This window comes from Pelodiscus sinensis, chromosome 1 (assembly GCF_052426305.1).
Source record: "Pelodiscus sinensis isolate ZL-2025 chromosome 1, ASM5242630v1, whole genome shotgun sequence".
Taxonomy (NCBI): Eukaryota; Metazoa; Chordata; order Testudines; family Trionychidae; genus Pelodiscus; species Pelodiscus sinensis.
Genome location: NC_143052.1, coordinates 290949923 through 290955922, shown reverse-complemented (window position 1 = coordinate 290955922; position 6000 = coordinate 290949923).

Sequence of the window (6000 nt, the reverse complement as noted above, 5' to 3'; positions counted from 1 at the left end):
CTTATTTCTAAATAGAGCACTCTTCCTTCGACTTTCCTTATTCTTCATACAGTGATGGCTACAGGAGTTGGAGGAAGAAGTCCTCCAGCTTGACAGTATTTTGACACTATTTCAAAATAACTGCCTGCTGTGTAGATTAAGTTATTTTGGAATAGTGCTAATTATTTTGAAATAGCATTGCAGTGTAAATGTACCATTAGAGACTATCAAAAAATATGGAATCATGAGCTTTTGTGGGTAAAACCCACTTTACCCACGAAAGCTCATGATTCTATATATTTTTGTTAGTCTCTAAGGCCATGTCTATACTAGGAATCTATTTCAAAATAACTAAATTCGATTTAATAACTCCTGATATTACAAAATCGAAATAGCATGTCCCCACAACAGGGAAGCCTCGAAATTAGTCCAAGGCAGGCTCTGTTAATGTGGATGTGCTGCCTCGACTTAGAGCCCCAGGAAGCACTGTGGAGGAATTAATTAAAATTACTCTGGGGAGTAGTTATTTTGAAATAGTGGCACTGGAGCATCCACACTACCGCTATTTCAAAATAATTATTTCAAAATTAGCATTATTGCCGGAGAAAAACAAGAGTACAGATTTCTAAATAAGCAGCCTCTTATTTTGAAATAACGGGATTTAGTGTGGATGCTCCGTTTATAAAGTCGACCTAAGGAGGGTTATTTCAAAATAAAGCCCTAGTGTAGATCAGGACTGAGGTGCCACTGGACTACTCATTGTTTTTAAAGATCTAGATTAGAATGGCTACCCCTCTGAATTCTTATATGGTAAGCTAGTTATTTACTTGAGTTAAGCCCAAATCAAACTCCTAGATTCAAGCACAATAAAACTTGAAAACAGACACTTATAACTCGGCAAACCAACACGTAAGGGCCAAACATCCTTACGTTTGATTTCAGAATCTAGATCTAAACCCAAATGCTGAGGCTTGAGTCCTCTTTGTACAGAATATTATTAACAAAATGGGTAGTGTTGTTTTTGTTGCGTTCACTACACCAGATGATCTGTGAAAGAAACACTCAATGAAACTACTGTGTTATTAGCCCAACACTAATTGCTCCTGAAAGGAAAGCCCCTTATTTATGGCTGAGAATTTCCACTGATTATATAAGAAATGGTTTTTGTAGGACATTTCCTCCTCTGACAACAATGCATTTTGACACTCCCATTCCTGAGAAGTGTATAAACACATGAATAGCCTCATTACAACAGGGTGATTGTTCAGAATCAAACTGACAGCACTAAAGGCTCTCTCGGTGAGCCTTGTTCTGCCCTGTTATCATTTCATATTATATTCCCTGAGGTTTAGTCCTCCATCTTGCACGTCAAAGATCGAATCCTGGGGAACAGAACTTGTGAGCCTCTAAGGCTACATTGGGCTGTGAGACAGCAAGGCAGTGCTACCTATTTATTGTTGCAGAGAGCATGCATAGGGATGTTGCTTTTGCACTTGGTGCTGCTCCACAAACTCATGGTCTTCATAGGGAATGTGCTCGTGTCTTTAGGTCACCAGTCTGCAGGCTATGCTATGCAGCATGCTTAGGCCAGGGCAGGTGCTGTTCTTTGGTAACACACTTACCACACTGAAACAGAAACTCTGGTAGTTTCCCCCATGACTGGCTCAGGAGCAAGGTGGGATTGAACGATTCTTTATGGCAATGGCAAGGTATTCAACCACCAAACCCAGCTCTTGCAGGATGATGCTAAGACTATTGTACAACCCACTCCCTCCCACTTTGTTTGACAGTTCTTTGATATAAACGTTGCCGAGGGCGTCTCTAATTACTGCTACCCCTGTAGAACCTCTTAAGTATGGAAGGTCACAGAGTGGACACAGACAATTTGCAGTAGAGCAAGTGCAGGTATTTGCTTGGATGTAGACAGTCCATGAACTGTAGGAGAAAATACAGTAGAACCCAATAGAGCCAATTCATTCCTTTCTACCTTCTCCCTACCACTAGAGCAGGAGACCTGCACAGAGGCTTCCGTGGCTTAGAGAGGAGGTGGCAGGGTAGCCAAAAGCAACTCAGGACCACAAAGCAAGGTGTGTGTGTGGGGGCGGGGGACAGCTCTGCGGAACATGCAGAGCTGTGCTCCCCTAGCAATTCAAAGGGGCCTGGGGCTCTAGCTGCCATTGCTGCTACTGTGGCAGTGGTGGCAGCTGGAGCCCCGGGCTCTGTTTGAATTGCTGGGCCCTGGGGCAACTTCTCCCTTTGCCCCCCACCATCAGTAGGCCTGGAGGTGGTACCCCCTATTTCTGCACCCCCTAAGTATTGGAAGGCTCTTCTAGGTACTGTCCTTGCTCTGCTCAGCAAGAGAACACTTGCGTGGTGTTTTATCTTACCCCACCAATGAGCCTCTTGTTTCCAGTGTAACTACTCATAGAGTAAAGTACTTTTCCGTGTGAATCAGGGCAGCAGAATCTGGCTCCAAAGCAACGGGGAGCACAAGGTCCTGAGTTAGAAGCTACAGATTTGGTCCATAGCAAACAAAAAAAGATTTCCATGCTATCCTAAGCCCTCAGCTCTTGAGCCAAACATGCCTCATGCCACTTGCTATTACAGCTGGCTGCAGAGAAATATTGTGGTAGAAATTCTTCCAAGACTACACAAAAAGGATGTTCGCCAAGATGAACAAAAACGAGATAAGTTTCCTTTTAGTATATTGAGTCCAGAAACACAGAAAGAGATAGCAAGGACAGAGGCTCACCAGTCACTGCTTCCCCTGCCTTCCTAGGAAATTATTGTAGATCATCTGCAATCCAGAAAATCACTTAAGCAGATGCTTAGCCATATGGCGGGTCTGCATAAGTGCATCACTGGACTGAGATCTCAATGTTTCTTAGAAGGATGAAAGCCAATGTATCCTTCCCTGCTGATGCACATCCCTTCGGGAGACAATAGTGGGGAGAGAAATCCTTCTCACTGTAGATCTGGAGATTGATATAATCCTGTGCAGATGGGTATGGACTTCAAATGCCAACTCTGGTTACTTGAGCCATTCTTATCCTAGTGCCTTCAGGCCCATGTCTTGTTTCCCAGCTGATTAGAATCTAACCTTTTCCTCAGTTTAATGCAAAATAAATGGTGTAAAAAATAATACCTCGTGGTTGAGCAATGCAGTGCTAGTTTGGTGCTACCCACAAGTAGGTGTGTCTCTCAGGACATTTGCCAGATGCTTCCAAGTAGACTGTGGTAAAGAGGAAAGAACTGAGAGAAGCCAATAGGTGTCCCGTACTTTTATTAAACTCGAAAAAAATGACTATGTAATTTAAAGTAGCCCTAAGCATCATTAGCATTTGTGGCCAATAACTTCACAGAGGAACACTCTTGATAGTATTATTCAATGACCTTAGTGACAATTACAGGGGTCACATCTTGAACGTACTGTCAAAGAAATGACTTCATCTTCATGATGCTGTCTCTTTCCACCTCTTTTTTCTTTCCACGGTCTCTAACCATTAATGTTTAATATCCTCTGACAGCATCCCAGGGCAGATTTTGTTTCTCACTCCTGTCCATTTACAGGAACTTTCTATATCATGACTCTTGAGCAATAGAACAACAAAATATTTATCACTGTTGGGTTTTTTTCACCACAGTTATAGTGCTGGAAGGAGGTAGCTCATCCTCAGATTGGCAGGTGAACACTTCTATGGTGAGTGCCTCTGAATATATCTGTCTAGAGTAAGCACCGGAATTAGCAGCGCAGGTCATAGATCAACAGTGCTTTTCAGATTCATAGATTTCAATGCCTTTGGGAGCATATCATCTAATTCCTGCTTCAGCACAGTAACTTGTGGTTACATTAAACTATATATCCTAAAAAAGCCATCTAATCCTGATATAAATACTTCAGGTGACTGAGGACATGCCTCAATCTCCAGCAGACTACTTCAGTGTATAATTTCCTTCACTGCTAAAAATTTGTAATTTATTTACACTTTGGATTTTTCTACTGTCAAGTTCCACCCTTGGGATTTTGTTATGTCATTGTCTCATGAACTAAAGCACCCTCTCATATCAGATGCCACAGCATCTGGAATATCAGCAGTTCAACTGAGTAAGGCCTGTACTCTTCCTCCCCTAACCCTCTCCCCACCACACACACACGAATACTATGGAATACTAACAGAATACTATGGAATATGAATTATAGTTGGGAGTTAAAATAGATTATTACTATGGCTACATATAGACTGCATTGCTTTTTCGGGATACTGGATGCTTTTTTGATTTTTTTTGAAAGAACGGACATGCTCTTTCATCATCCCTGTAAACCTCATTCTACAAGAAATAAGGGATGGCTCGAAAGAGCACTTTTTTCTGAAATTTGGTGCCGTGTAGACGCACCAAATTTCAAAAAAAGCCTCTTTCAAAATTAAATAGAAAAAAGTCATGCAATTTGCATAGTGCAAATTGCGTATCTTTTTCCAGTTTAAGGGTGCAGTCTAAATATAGCCAAAGATTCCTTTGCAAAAGTAAAAGAAACCAGAGGTGGCTCCTGTGATTCACTTCTCCAGAATTTGGTAGTTATATACTGAAAATTATCTGTAAATCTGCAGTCTAGTGGAAAAAGGCCAAAATAGTTTTACACAGCAGACACTGTAAATTATGTGGGGAGTTTTTAAATAAAAGGAAAATGTACATGCTTTATTTAAATGAATGTATTTTTCAAAAATAGAGTGTTATTATAATGAAGTTAATTTTTATTTTTGATTTCTTTAAAAAGAGATTGTTAAAACTTTTCCATTTTGTTAGTAAATTTTTAAGTGAGAATTCTATCAAGTATATTGTTTTTCTTCATTTCTATATACTGTTATGATTCACTATGTTTTAACAAAAAAGAGCTATAGTCAATGTGGTTTCCAATAATGTTTGCTTCTAGTTTTCAAACCTTAGCTGTACCAAAACAGAGCACTACTCCAAATGTCAACATTTTCATCTCTTTTCTGTAGGATTTATTGAGAAGCAGTCCTATTCCAGGAACATCCAATTTTTCTGGGTTATCTTAGTTCAGTTTCTTTCTACATTTGCTCAGTTATGTCAGTTTTGAGGACTGTCAGGGTATGTCTACACTACAGAGTTTTGTCGGCCATTTTTATGACAAAGCTTGAGGAATGTCCACACTGCAATTGCATTCTTCCGCAAGAAAATCAAAAAAATTGAGGGGGGTTTTTTGGCACTTGAAATCCTCATTCTATGAGAAAAAAGCCTTTTTGCGAAAGATCTCTAACGCAAAAAGGCGTGTGTGAACCGGGAAGAGAGAGTTCTTTTAGAAGAAGAGGAAAGAGGAAAAAGCACAGGTGCCCTGGTGGCCATTCTGTCCATAGCAATCATAGCTTACACGTGAGAGAGTGTCCATTCAGTCTGGACACTTTCTTTCGAAAAAGCAGATAATTTTTTGATGCACTTTTGCAGTGTGGATGCTCCCTTTTGAAAGACGTTTATTTGGAAGATCTCTTCTGAAAAAAGCTTCTTGTGAAAGAAGCCTGTAGTCTCAATGCAGCCTCTTTGATTTGGAGATTCTGTCTCTTGTTTGGCTTTATGAGAAGCAACCCATTCCAGCACATCCTGTTTTCCTGGCACAGCCAAACCCTTATGTTGCTTTAAGTTATGAAAAGAGGTATCTTCATACCAAGTTTAGTGATCCTAGTTCTTACCATTTAGGAGGACTTCTTTCTTGAATTATAGAATCATAAAACAGTAGACCTGAAAGGGAACTCAAGAGATCATCAGTTCCAGTCCCCTGCACTTACAGTAGGACCAAGCACGCTTTAGATCATCCCTGATAGCCATCTATCTAACCTGCTCTTAAACATGATGGCTACGTCTAGACTGGCATGATTATGCGGAAATACTTTTAATGGAAACGTTTTTCCGTTAAAAGTATTTCCGCAAAAACCTGTCTAGATTGGTCCCAGAGTTATCGTTATAACAATGCGCTTTTGCGCAAAAGCGCGTCTACGTTGGCGGGAC